Genomic DNA, 12825 nt, shown 5'->3' on the forward strand with positions numbered 1-12825 from the left:
ATCTAAGATGTGTTTTCCCGTCAAACTCGGTGTGGGTCTTTCATACTGCGCTACTCTCTGGGCCTCAGTAAGTTCGTCTAGTGTGTTGTGCACGCCGAGCGCCAAGGATTTCTCGTTTGACGTATTTGCCGGAAGTCCCAAGGCTTACTTATTCGCCCTTCTAATAATGCATTCTATCTTGGCTTTCTCCGCACCGTATAGCTTTAGGTAAGGGAGCACATATACAATACGACCGATTACGAATGTTTCTATTAATCGGATGAGATTGTGCTCTTTCATGCCATAGTGCCTGTTAGATGTCCGCTTTATTAGTCTGATTGTTTGTTGAACACTATTGTCTAGTAGTCTAATGGTTTCTCCATTATGACCGTTTTCAGATATGCGGAGTCCCAGTATTCTCAGGCTCTCCACTATCGGTATCGTGGTGCCTTCTACTGTGACCACAATGCCCTAATGCTTTTTCGACCCCTTCATGTGGGTCTATAGAGCAGAAGTTCTGTTTTTTGCGAGGAGCATATCAGTCCCTTGTCTCTGATGTAGTCTTCGACCATGTGTACTGCTATTTGAAGGATCTCTTCCACAGGACCATCGCTTCCAGCCGCCACTCAAAGGGCGATGTCATCCGCGTATAGGCTGTGTCCGAGTCCTTCTATCTTTTCGAGTCTCGCAGGAAGACCGATCATTGCCACGTTGAATAGAAAGGGAGATAGGACTGAACCCTGCGGAGTCCCCCATTACCTAGTTTGAGCGCCTCCGATTTGGATTCTCCGATTGAAATCTTTGCGGTACGATCCGTCAAGAAGTCTTTGATGTACGCGTATGTTTTACGTCCTACATTTACCGTACGTGACATTCGCATACAATACGGCTGTTCAGGAAACCACCCGATTCACACCATTTCAACTGGTTTATGGGTGCTGCGTAACAACACCTTTAGACGCCATGCTCCCGGTCGATAACACAAAAAGAAGCAACAATGCTGACGACATCGTCCAGAAGGCCCAAGAAGCCCGACAGCTTGCTCGCAACCGCATCCGCCTCCAGCAGAGTACTGACGCCCACCATTACAACAGTGGCCGAAGGAACATCCAGTACAATCCCGGCGACTACGTTTGGGCCTGGACACCCATCCGTCATCAGGGGCCGTCGGAAAAAACTGCGTAGATACTTTGGCTCGTACAAGATCGCCAGGCGACTCAGAGACGTGAACTACGAGTTAGTCCCTCAGAGTACTACTATGAGCTGAAGTCGACGACGGCCACGAGCCTGGATTGTCCACGTAGTACGAATCAAACCGTACTATACGCCCGCGAAGACGTGTCCGTCTCATAGACTTTCTCCCGCGCCCTCTGTCGCCCTCCGATCAGCGACCGGGACTGTCGCTTTTCACGCGCGGAGTAATGACGCGAAGTAAGCTGCCCACTACGAGTCCCAATCGCTAGAAGTCAGCTCTGCCCACTACAGGCACCGATCGTCAGAGAGAAGACGACGAAGGGCGCAGTTGTGCCCCGGTGTTTTTTGGGTGTCAGCCATCATTAAAAGAAGGCTGTTCTGTTTCGGCGAGCCCGTCTTAGTTATCTTCGTGACAATATATCGTAAATCGTGCTTTGGATTTGGCCTGTTAAAAGCCTAGGAGGTTTCTATCGGCCGGGTATCTTTGGAAGATTAGCCGGGCCCTATTTGGTCGTTTTTTAGCTTCTGTGCACTCAGGTATCCACCAAGGAGTTTTTTGCGCACAAGGCTGGATACTTGAGGTGTTGTCTTTTCAGCCGCTGAAATTAAAACCGCAGTGAACTTTTCATTAATTTGGTTAACGCTTAGCTCACTTAAAAAGACTTGCTCGAGTTTTGCATGTACCATAAAAAGCGGCCAGTCAGCAAGGTGTATTTTCCAGCGACGTGGTTTAAAACTTATAAAGCGTAGTGATGATGCGAGTTTGATGTTATCAGGTAAATAGCGCTGCTATATGAGGTATTCAGAACTTCCAATTTAAAATCAGTAAAAACACATGGTGAACAAAAAGCTAAACACATATGCAATTAAAGGTGTGTGAAGTAGGCGAGAACACTCTTAAAACGGCTGCAACTTCTGGGATGTATATTTGTCCACAACAATAATTGTCAGCTGCATTGCTTGCGTTTCCTTTCTTGAAAACTCGGCGCTCGCTACTTTCCTGTCGAGAATGCTGTGTTACGCTGATAATGTGCAAGATGTTCGTGACATGGAAGCTCCGGGCTCGCAGCATTAAGGGAAGGAAGTGCGGGCAAGACACATGATTATCGTTGTGGGACAAGATAAGCCCCAAAGGGTGAACATTTTTTAAATTCTGAAATAGGATGGCGCATCTGAGCTTAAAAGACAAATGTTATTATATTGAATAACATCTTCAACAAGCTGTTCTCTTTGGTCAGTTCTGTCGCTTCCCCATAGGGTACGATAGGCATTAAAATCTCCTACTGAAACAAAAGGCTCCGCCAACTGGTGTGCTAGATTTTCCAGGCGTCTAGCAGTAAAATGAGTATGGGATGGAATGTACAGTGAACAAATCGTGATGGTTTTATGCGATAGGACGGTGATGGCTGCAGCCTCGAAAGAGGTATTGAACATTTCGGGAGGAGCCTGCACGACTACGGCGACTCCTCCTAACAAATAGGTAGAGTGTTCACGGTCCCTTCGCCCCCACAATGGTAAAACCTTTAATAATTCGACTATTGTTGGGCCCTAGGTTTGTTTCTTGCAGACAGAATGTCACTGGCGAGAAGTTATCTATCATATCTTTGATGTAACCTAAATTATGCATCAGACCTCAACAATTCCAATGTATGATGAAAGCCATTGTCAAACAATTAAAACTGTTTGTTTATGAGTGTGTGAGCTAAAAAGTAATAGGTAACATGTAATGAAAGTATCACTACTCTAATCAAGGGTGGTAACCGTCTAGGTTAATTGTCCCTTTTTCGGCTAAATTATAAGAAGTTTGTCCTTAGCGCGCTCCAGGGAGCGGTGTACTATTGGCGTCGACGAGGCCGTGGTTTTTGGATCTACCACCATACCCTTGTCCGAGGCGCTGGAGGATCAAGGACTAGGTGCTGAGAAGCGTGTCTCAGGCCTCGGAGTTCGGTTAAGTTTTGGACCCTGCGAAACAGCTGTCTGTGGACCCACCTTGGATGATGATGGAGCAGCACTGGCCGCTGATGGGGTTACTACTGTGACCCCTGTAGAGCCCTGAAACAAATGTGGCGCTGCCCTCTGCCGCACCACATTGGCATAGCTCGTTTGAGGCAAGTCAGAGAGCGTTGCTTCATAGAAAGAGATCTTCTTTTTCACCGTGAATGCGATTATTTCTTTCTTCCGTCCCGAAAGGACAAGATTTCGAATAAGCTGCATGATCTCCTTTGTAGTTTGCGCAATGTGCAGCAGCTTTGTAGTTGTCCGAGAGGTGATCATTGGCACTAGACCTTGCGCATGCTGCTTTGCCTCTACATGATTTTGACGCATAGCCGAACCGCTAGCAATTGAAGCACCACCTTGAATTCAGCATGTATGGCCTGAAGTTTCTTTCTTTCTTTCTTTCTTTATTGTTTCCTCAGACACAATGTAAGAGGGGGCCGAGGCTAAAGGCGACAGATCACCTGGCAAGGGCCCCGGCCCCCTTGCACAATATACACAGACAAAATACAACAACAAAGTTCAGTCAAACAGACGTCATAGGTTCAGACAGCGGGCAATATTAAAAGGGGACTAGTCACTTCTGGAATATGAAGACATCGCAGCAAATAATTGGTACAAAATAGTTACATATGCAACATAATGTCTGCAACATACATACAGAGCACAGCAATTCAGTTACCAGTCAGCACGTTTAACATTATCATTCATAGCCATGGCACTCATCACAAAAACCAAGACACAAAAACCAAACACAATTTCACAGCCATGTATCAAAATTGCAGTGGCTGAGAAGAGCATTGCAAGGGAGAAGAAAGAGCACTTTTTGAGGTAATTTACAGTAATGAAAACATAATGTAGCTGTTCACAAGAAACTTCCTACAGTATTTCTTAAATGTATGTGCACCTTTATTAAAGTCTGCCTCCATATCTTTTCTGTTTAGAGCATTGGTTATTTGAAAAGATAATGCTTGCCTTCCATAGTTGGTTCTAACTTGCGGCATTTTTCTTTTTGGGTTTCGGGTACTGTATCAACTTGAGCTGGGCACTGTGGAAATATGTAACTTACATTTATAGATCCATTGCAATAGCTTAATCTTAATAGCTTAAGTTGATCTTTACATACCCTGCATCAAGTGAACTGCGGCGAATATTCATGCCAAAAGTAAGTATAACATGTTTGGTTGGGATTTGTTGGTTGTTTCGCCTAATTGTTATTCTTTCGACTGTGAATACACCTTGTTCTAGGAACCCTTCCAAGAGTTCTTCGTCGCACGAGTTTTGGAAGCCTTCTGTAGAGATCACGCTCCTGCTTGTGTTTAGCGATCGGTGTGGAGAGATGGTGACTTTGATGTCACCAATGCTGGTGAGATCGTATAGCATTTGCAATTGTTCTTTCTTACTTCAAGCAGAATATCTCGACTTGTCATCTTAGAGGCTTTGTAGTCTTCTCCTATATTTTGTTTCAGGCATTTCGCTACCAAGAAATGGGACAGATTTGGCATTGGGGTCGTTCCCTTGCAATGTAAGATATGATAACGTATGAATGTGCCTGGGTTTACTCGGAATGTGAATTCAGAAGATACTTCGGTGCGGCCCCTTTTCAGAGGCCGATCTGGAAAGGGGAGATGCTTCTGCCATAATATCCTTCCAATATCCGAACGGCAGTCGCAGCCACCCACTACCGATCCCAAGAAGGGGACGTTACAAGGTTTGGAAGGTACCTGCAGATGCCAGCTATGCATCGCCGCTATAGCTTTATATACCCAATATTGGATATACTACAGAAGGTTAACCCTTGCCACCTGAAAATTCAGAAACGATGAAAAGCCAACAGGAGATAGGAAAGATGTCAAAGTAAGAGAGGGAGAAAAAGGTTGGAGAGGAGGTCACAAAAAGGCGACTGCCGATTTCCCCCGGGTTGGTAAGACCGGGAGTGCCGACTACGTGAAGAGAAGGCCAAAGATATGTGTTGCTTCTGCCGAGAAGCCATAATGGTCCAAACATCCTGCATTGGATCAACCCCCAGAATCTTCTCTTCTCCGGGCACGGCAAAGCCACAGACGGCTAGGCGCGGGAGGGCCCAATCCTCGTGTGCTCGGGTCCATGGTATCGCAACACACCAAACGTCTGCTTACGCAAGCCCTTGCGGGGGGTTGATAGCAGTCCGACGTGGATGAATAAGGTGCTAAAGAGCGATAAGGACTTATAAAGGTCGGATAAATTCTAATAAGGTTGATAAAGGTCGGATCGAGTCCGCTGAGGTTGATAACGACTGATAAGAGCTTACAAGAATCGATAAGAATTGAGACGTATTGAATGAGTTTGATAAGGGCAGACAAGGGTTGATAAGGGTTTGTATTGGTGGGATCAAGAGCCAAAACAGATTGCAAGGCCAATAAAACATATATTTAATGAACCATCTACTGCTACGTCAATCGCGGTAAACAACACGTCGCGTCTTATGCGTGCAGATGGGCAAGTGGCACAATGCTGACACATACCTAACTCCAATAGTGCTTATGCATAATTTTTCCGTAAAGCATAATCGAAAGCATCCCCATTATAAAGACAGCGGTGGGATACATCTTAAACGATAAGGAAAAAAGAATGGAGACATGCAGTAGCTATAGCCCATGGGGAATAAAAAAGACGATGCCCCAGATTTAACAAGTGCTGAACAAGTGAGATTAGATTTATGTGCGGATACACTGAATGCAGGGAAACAACAGTGGACGGAGAAAAGCGCCACAAGAAGTATGATAATGCAAAAGCGGTTACATGGTTGTCGACTCGGTTGTTTCTGTACATGACGCACGCATTTCGTGATTATATAAAACAGGCCTAATAGGTGCGGAAAACATGGCGCTATTTATCAGCGCTGGTGGAATCGGAGACGAAACAAAAGAGAAGGAAAACGACAGAGCGTCGTTTCCTTCGTGACAGCTCATATTTCTCTCTCTCTGCAGGCGACACGCGAGACATCGCTAGCACGTGCTACGCATGGAGGAAGGTGTTGCGGAACTGGCAGCAAGTGAGCCGGTGCAGCGTGCTAGTGGCCGGGTACCATGGCCGTCGGTGCCGCTTGGGAAATCGCGGCGATTGCACAGGTCGCCGAAGTAGCCACGACGGCAGCCGACCGGCCAACGCCTTCTGGGATGCACTGGCAGTCAAGATGCGTCTGGGCGTGCATTTGTTGTTCGGTGTCCCGCCGCCACCACTGCTGCTTTGCGGTGACCATTCTTCTCTTTCTACGATTCTCACTAGCGGCCCACGGGCGCAAGAAAAACTTCGGCTCTAGCTTTATGAGGAGAGGTGTGCTACTGCGTGTTGCACAAGCGCTAAGGAGCCCGGCACTAATGTAAACGCATTAAGCGCCTATTCACTGAGCATCGTGCGAGTGGAAGAATGGCCAGACGAAACATATACTGCGCAGTTTTCTATACATTTTTCGGAGAGCATTATTGACAGCAGAAATGTAGATACTTCATGTCGTCCTTGACACGACAGCGCGCGCGAGCTCGCTCGCTCGCACGCACGCACGCGCACACACACACACACACACACACACACACACACACACACACACACACACACACACACACACACACACACACACACACACACACACACACACACACACACACACACACACACACACACACACACACAAACACGCGCGCGCGCGCGCGCACAGAGTAAGAGAGATAATCATAGAAGAACTTATATAGAATTATAGAAGATAGATGACTAAGAAATTCTGAGGACCCGTAAGGCATGCACTGATATATTGCAAAATTTTCCTCAATTGCGGAATAGCTCTCCAAATGCAGTTTTGTTCTGCGTAAAAGTTTGTTCGGCGTAATCATAAAAACCGCGGAATATAACAGAAAAACATATATATATATATTACATGGGGGTCATTCCACGCCAACTGTCCCAACCTTGGCGGTCGACCATCAGCAATTTCTTTGAAAAAAATTGAGGACTATCTATTTAAAGCAAGAAGTCTTTCTGTAAAACATTCTTACGAAAAAAAAATTGCAGCACTGCTAGGTCCATGTGTAAGTGTTTTAGAAAGCTCGAAAGTATGAGTCGTAAAACGCATTGTCAAAAAATTTCTCTTCTTAAATTAGGCGAGCACACGATTTTCCCTTGAGAATAAAGATGGGCTTTTCACTTAGAAAAGGTGTTTTCGATCTTTACATTTCTGAGAAACTTTTATCAAATTACGTTTTGTTTTAAGCAAGAAAAAAAATTTTTGAATTTGTGTTATACCGGTCTCTGTGCTTGCACGTGTTTCCCCTTCGTAGGAAAGCGTCCTAGCGGTAAGTAGAACTTGCGCGGACGCAAAACTTCCCGAGTCGATGGAAAGACATCTAGACAAGATAATCAGCTCCTCAAGGTTTTACTTGAGTGCTTTATTAGAAATTATTAGCCTAGCCAATAAACAAACGCGAGCCCCAATAGAGCGCATTTAACCGGATGTCGCCGTACACCGACGCCGGTGAGTACAGACTGCAGTTAGGTACACTAAGATTTAGAAATGGGCGAAAATTTTGTGAATAAGAGAACAATCTGTTGCTTTATTACGGCAAATATGTAGCAAATATTGCAGCCAACATAATCGTGTTTTAGCGACCATGTTGGCAATGATGTTAGAGGAGTGATGTCGACTCGTCATCAAATGTTTTGGCATGCTTAAGTCTAAACTACTGAATTTAAAAAAAGATGATGGAAAGAAATAAATACGTTTAGTTGCTCGCCCTCTCTGTCTTTCTTGTATTTAAATGTTAAATTCAGACCGAATGAGGCAGTCCGCTGACCTTTGTGAAGCGCAGGATTTAACATCCAGTCTGCGATAACTGAATAAAAAAATGGGAAGGCCCGTTAGAGCTATCGACTGTAACAGGGTTTCGCCTCGAATCAGCGGTTCTGCAGCTCGCTGGAGCAAATGGGCGCGAAGTTTGAACTTGCATTGTTACGAACCGCCGGAAGTGTGTACTGCCGACGCGCGTCAGAACAAAGCCTACGAAACTTCTCTAGCAGTTTTAAGGCACGTTCATAGTCCGACGTTATCGGCGCGCGGGCGAGCGTCGTTCGCGGTCAGTCACGCTACGTCGGTTGCGCTGCGCCCATAGAGTTTCTCACTATATTACCTAGAGGGAAATCTGGCGCTGCTGCGCTGTGGTATGCATGGGAATGCCGGTATATTGTGGATTCGGATTGGCATCGTTCTCGTAGAGACAGGACACCTTGAAGACGCGCTTGGCAAGTACCGTTCCGTCTGTCACAATGATTCATTTTCTACTAGAACAGCACGTGAAAAGCTGTTTTAGCTTTATTATTACGCGAAAACATGTTTTGTTTAACTATGAGAACTTGTTATTGTGTGTACGACTACATGTTACGTAAAAAGTATCAGCGGGCCGATAAAGTTGGAGGACAGACGACAAGGTTCGCGCTCGCTTTGAAACAGTTGGTCGTCTGTTCTTGCTTTTCTTCGCTTGGTCATGCATAGTGGGTGAGTAAAGATGTAATATGCGTCAATGGAAACATTTTATGAAGATTTTACTTTGAGAACGCGTTATTTGCGTAGCCATATCCACATTTTAGACGAAGCCTCTTACAACACCAGCCAACACGAGCCTCGCAGACACATATACCATCATTTCCATGACGGCACGGTGCCCCCTTAAGAAACTCCCATAGACGGTGGCGCCAGACTACCCTCTAGGTGTTATAGTGAGAAACTCTATGGCTGCGCCAGCCGGGATGCCATGCCCTCTATACTTCAACGCGCGTGCCGTCGGCTACTATCTTCGGAGCATGCGCAGAACGTTCGCCAAGTCGCGCGCTGTCCGCAAAAGCCGTCTGCGGAGTTGTGTTGGCGCCTTTTTCTTCGCGCGCAATGCATTGTGGTGCGAGAGTTCCGCCGACTCCGACGCGCGAATGGCTCAGGAGCCATATCAGCGCCGGGCCCGTCGGGGCGCGCTGGAAGCCGCCGGTTACGTTGGCAGGCGTCGTTTTCGCCGACGGGACGCAGCGTGCGCGCGCGCGAGCGTTACGTCGGACTATAAACGGCCCTTTAGTGAAGCAGACGCGCTCCTTTTTTTTTTTTTTTTCCGTGGCACGTTGAAGAAGATGACGAAGACCCGCGCCGTGATTGCTTGAGTGTATATGTTGCTGGCTAACACTCACCCTTACAGACCCAAACAGAACTTTCAAGCTTACACACCACAATCCAAAGCCAGCTTTTTTCGCGAACAAGATGTGCTGCGAAAAAGACACCGGCGGAAAAATCTTATCTCACTTTTCAGAGACCGAGAGCAGCAGCGAAAGCTTCGTGAGCGCGGTTGCTATGGCAATGTTGACATTTGGGGTACCCGTCCCAGTGCTCCTTTGCGAAAACCAGCACGTGACTTCCGCCACACTCTCTCCAATACGTTCGTGCTGGTCGGGGCCTGTCCTGGGTTTCCTTCCTCCATGTCGGATGCAATAAACGTGTGCGAAATCAATAGCATGCGTTTTTTATTCCTGCGTTCCGACATATGAAAGAATCGGCGCGACCACTCTAAACACGCATATACAAAAAGACTATTAAGCACAACCGCGAAGAAAAGTATCTGATGCCCTTCTTATTCTATAACGTAAAAGTGGTGCAGTCAAAACTGTAATCCTCTAGGCGGATCTGGACGAGTCTTTCTACGCTTCAGCATATATATAGTCTGACTTCTGTGGCAGATGTCACCAATAAAAGTTCAGATGTCTGATTATCTTTGTCTTCTGCATATTAATCTTCAACCCCACTCTTATACTCTCTCTCTTTGTTAAGGTCTTCAGTCATTTGTTCGTCTCTCAATCACTCGTCTTCCCAGTTTATTAGCTTGAATACTTCTTCCAAGCACGCAGTGAATAGCATTGGAGAGAGTGTGTCTCCTTGTCTGACCCCTTTCTTTATAGGTATCTTCCTACTTTTCTCATGTAGAATTAAGGTAGCTGTAGATTCTCTGTAAATATTTTCCAAGATATTTACGCAAGCGGCCTGTACTCCTTGATTACGTAATGCGTCTATGACTGCTGGTATCTCTACTGAATCAAATGCCTTTTCGTAATCTGTAAAAGCCATATAGAGAGGCCGATTGTACTCTGCGGATTTCTCGATTACCTGACTGATGACATGGATGTGATCCAGTGTGGAGTATACCTTCCTGAAGCCAGCCTCTTCCCTTGGTTGACTCAAGCTCAGTGTTTCCCTTATTCTACTGGAAATTATCTTGGTCAATATTTTAGATAGTACTAGGAGTAAGCTAATAGGCCTATAATTTTTGAATTCCTTAACGTCTCCCTTTTTGCGGATTAGTATAATGTTTGCATTCTTCCAGTTTTCTGGGACCCTTGAAGTCGACAGACACTTCGTATCAAGGGCCGCCAGTTTTTTAAGGATTATGTCTCCTCCATATTTGATTAAATCTACTGTTATTCCATTTTCTCCTGCCGCTTTTCCCCGTTTCATGTCTTACAAGGCCCTCCTATCCTCATCGCTAGTTATAGAAGGAGTCTTTGCAACCTGTTCATTACTGCTTCAAATGGAGGTATCGTGTCCCTTCTGGGAACTGCGCAGGTCAGTATCAAACTCTTTCGCTGCTTTTACTATACCTTCGAGATTGCTGATGATATTACCCTGCTTATCTTTCAGTGCATACATCTTTGTTTGTCCTATGCCAAGTTTCCTTCTCACTGATTTTATGATGCATCCATTTTTTACGGCTTCCTCTGTCTTTCTCATGTTATAATTTCGAATATCCCTTATTTTCTGATTGTTGATCAGTTCTGACAATGCCGCAAATTCTATCTTATCTCTTGAGTTGGACACTTTCATTCTTTGTCGTTTCTTTATTATGTCCTTTGTTACTTCGGAGGGCTGGCCTACTGGTTGCCTTGGTGCCTTGCCTTCCACTTCAATTGCTGTTTTTGAAGCCAGCCTATAGCTACGATTTCATTCATTATCTCTATGTCATCTTCATCTCGCTGTTCTAAGGCTGAATATTTGTTTGCAAGTACCAGCCTGAATTTGTCTGCTTTTACCCTTACAACATCTAGGTTGGCCTTTTTCTTCTAGACCAATTTTACTTGTTCTCTCTTCAAACTGACGTGAATCCTAGCCCAATCTTGGTGCATGATAGTTGGGACACCCTGTATAGGATGGCCGGATTTGAAGCCTTCTAACTGACGACGCCTTAAAATTACGTGATAAAACTAGCATGAACTTCTAAAATCTAATGAATCAACTGAAAAAAAAAAAACATTGTATTCTAGATTCGTAACAGCATTTCCGCTTATTTATTTGTTTTGCTCAATGGCATACTCAGGAAACACCACGCGCGCGCTGCAAACAGGCCGTCCGCAGGTGGAAATGAGTGGAGCCCCGAATATCTAGGCTTGCACGCAGATGCAAGAATGCGCTATTTTTCTACAGGTGGTGCTAATTTCAGGCTGTGATAATTTAAGTTATTTAAATTGCCATCAAAGAATTGTCCTGGGTATTGGAAACTTGGCATATGCATGGGTTAATAACCCTGCGAACAAGAGAAAAGACCGGCGTTCTTAAATTAGGCACGAATACAGCTCAGGAGCAGAAGGCGTGGTCACGTACTTTTGTAGCCACGCATAGTTCGCGGTCGCTGCTGTTTATTACGCTAGCCCGACTGCACCTAGCGCTGACTCGCCTATAATGATACGCAAATGACGTGCTGTACCAATAAACACGACTCAATGACATAACGCCGCGACGCCCACCGTTCTATAATGTTCTCTTCAGTTCCCATTCTCTCTTGCCCATTTACAAGACGCTTTCTTCCCTTGCTCTGTTCACAGGTGTTAGCTATTAATTTTCGCGCTGTCGTGCGGATAAGCACAAAATTGATGAGTGCGCAAATATAAAAGGTACCCATGAGTAGCTTTCCTACCTGGTAGGAAGGAAATAGCGTCTCGTGGAAGAAGACGAGCACTAGAAAAATGAAATAAGAACAACCAAGTTGTGTGACATTTGCTGGCTGTTTCACTGTTATTTTAGTGTTTTGTTGCGGTAGTTGAATAAATGATCAGCCCTTGGGAAAATAGGCCCCCGAAGGGCTGGCTATATTCAATTTGTGAACATTTGCGCGTGCTTTGGCTTCTTAACAATATTAATACGTCTTCGGGAGCGCCGATACTACGAACGGGCTTTTTAAAGAATTATTTCAGCTCATGCTCTTCGAAAAAGAAAGAAAGAAAAAAAGGAAACATGCCAGTAAATGAGCGTAATTCTGAATTCAATATTTAGAAATAAACTAAACGAAGTATAAAATCGTCTTTAGCGTCTTTTTGCCTTCATTTCTAAGAGTTCCCGTCTAGCCCACGGAACTCGCTAACTGGCTCTGCCTCGTGTACAGGCAGAGTGAATGTACTCCGTCGTAGAGCACGATAACACTAGAAAATCCAGTTAAATATGGGAAAAGGAGCGTGACTTGTGCAAAAGGAGTACCCAGCACGTTGTTTTTAGAGCGTGCACCAATCAGGTAGGGAAGATGTGCATTCGGAGGCGCATGAAAGTTGGACGCTCCGCAAGAATTGGTTTCGTGTACTTTTGTGCTCCTGCTCAAGTCTCTAGAAAAT

At 45.3% G+C, this 12825-nt stretch overlaps 1 protein-coding gene across 2 annotated transcripts in view; it reads right to left on the reverse strand.

The window, feature by feature from the left end:
* Positions 1 to 12825, reverse strand: part of Hasp (Hig-anchoring scaffold protein) — an 865621-nt gene that overhangs the window by 307637 nt on the left and 545159 nt on the right. The window lies entirely within an intron of this gene.

The sequence above is a fragment of the Dermacentor andersoni genome, chromosome 1, assembly GCF_023375885.2.
Source record: "Dermacentor andersoni chromosome 1, qqDerAnde1_hic_scaffold, whole genome shotgun sequence".
Lineage (NCBI taxonomy): Eukaryota > Metazoa > Arthropoda > Arachnida > Ixodida > Ixodidae > Dermacentor > Dermacentor andersoni.